This window comes from Octopus bimaculoides, chromosome 4, assembly GCF_001194135.2.
Source record: "Octopus bimaculoides isolate UCB-OBI-ISO-001 chromosome 4, ASM119413v2, whole genome shotgun sequence".
In the NCBI taxonomy this organism is placed as follows: Eukaryota; Metazoa; Mollusca; class Cephalopoda; order Octopoda; family Octopodidae; genus Octopus; species Octopus bimaculoides.
Window position 1 is genome coordinate 142,869,877 of NC_068984.1, and position 1,680 is coordinate 142,871,556.

A 1,680-nucleotide genomic window follows, 5' to 3' on the forward strand; every position below is an offset into this window, starting at 1 on the left:
ATATATATATGTCTGTATTTTGTGTATTTATAAGAAATATGTGTATGAATGAATGTATTTCTGTGAGTCTGTGTGTCTGTGTATGTGTGAGTTGTGTGTGTGCGTATGAGTGGATGAATGTTTTATATGTGATGTAGTTCTGTTTTCGCCTGCTTTATATCGACGACCTAACTCGTAGCACTTGGATATATTACATGTAATTTAGTTTATCTATCTGTCCATTTACTTTTCTATCCAGCGATATATATTTCTTCTATGTAGACACACACAGACATGCCCACACACACTCACTCTCACACTGGTTGTACAAAAAGTAATGCAAAAGCAGGTATAATATTTTTTATTAACACTGGTCGTCTAAATTGTTTTTATCCCAAATAGAAGCAACCTGCTCCCAGTGAAGTCTTGATGAAGGACGGTGTAGGATATGCAGTATCAGAAGAAAACAAGTCGATTATGAAGGTAGCAACAATCGCAAGAATAATGTGCGCAGAGAGATGAAGAGGTTTAAGTAGAAGGAAACAAGCAGTGAACACAAACCACGCAGTGAGAAATCATCAACTGTACCCCTTGATATGAACCGCCCATGTATGGACAGATTCGCGTAAGCAGACGTACCATAACTGAACTCTGATCACAAATGAATTGAAGAAGACGATCCAAGATTTTGGGTATCAGAAAATCATTGCAAATCGGTTAATTTTGCATTTGGCAACAGATTTACAGGTGCAAAGAGAGGAATTGTACTCTGGCGTCCAGGAATTATTTGAAGGCAATGTAGACCAGTCTTTTATCATCTGGTTTGTTGAATAGGCTACATCTATGGTACCTTGTTTAATTATAATGTTACTTAATAAATTAAAATCAAATAAATTTCAATAGTCAAATTTTATCCCCAGCTGCAATATTTTAAGTAAAAATGTTCTTGTTCTGTACGTTACCGGATGTAATAACTTATCTTGTAATTTTCCAGGTTCATAATATAAAAAATATTATTTCTCTTGCTCGCATTTTTCCATGTAATCCATGTTTTTTCCAGGTTATGCTGTTATGCTAATTAATAATGTGTCAAATGTGTCAATTAGCGGTGTGGTTGATAATCTTTTCCTTACCACAATGATGCCGTTGACACACATTAAAAGTTCCCTTACAGAACTATATTCATTAAAAAAGTATAGAACTATATTACCGCCCTCAAATTTGAGAAACAAGCACTTATAACTTTTTTCTTTTAAAACTTCATTGCATGTGACTGATACCATGAAATTCCTCGAATTGAGCTCTATCATTTAAGCATAATTAAAATATACTTTGTTTTGAAAATAAAAAAAGTTATAATCGAATCCAATTTTTTGTCCTGTTTTATTTTTCATATATTACCACCCAAAGTTTTTGATACACATATTTATTACATGGGAACAAAACTATGAAATTCTTCACACTTTCTTCTATCATTGAAGCTAAGATAAATATATTTTACATTTAAAATAAATAAAAAAAAAGTTATTTAGATCTGAACTTGAGTGGAAACGTTACTTACCCTCCTATAACGTCGCTTCAAATTTTGATGTAAACTTTTTTCTACTGGATCAAATCTGAATTTGTTTATACCAAAATGTTGCTAGGGACCAGTCCTCTACAAAAACGTCAACAGTTTTCAATTTGGTTAAGAACTGAATT

At 32.6% G+C, this 1,680-nt stretch overlaps 1 long non-coding RNA gene across 3 annotated transcripts in view; it reads left to right on the forward strand.

Annotated features, from left to right (window-relative positions):
* The window catches only part of LOC106873053 (uncharacterized), an 88,297-nt gene extending 87,010 nt beyond the window's left edge, over positions 1-1,287 (forward strand). For all 3 annotated transcript variants that reach the window (XR_008264063.1, XR_001409835.2, XR_008264065.1), the window contains exon 5: positions 382-1,287. This is a non-coding gene — a long non-coding RNA (uncharacterized LOC106873053). The remainder of the gene's footprint in view (positions 1-381) is intronic.
* The last annotated feature ends 393 nt before the right edge of the window (positions 1,288-1,680 follow it).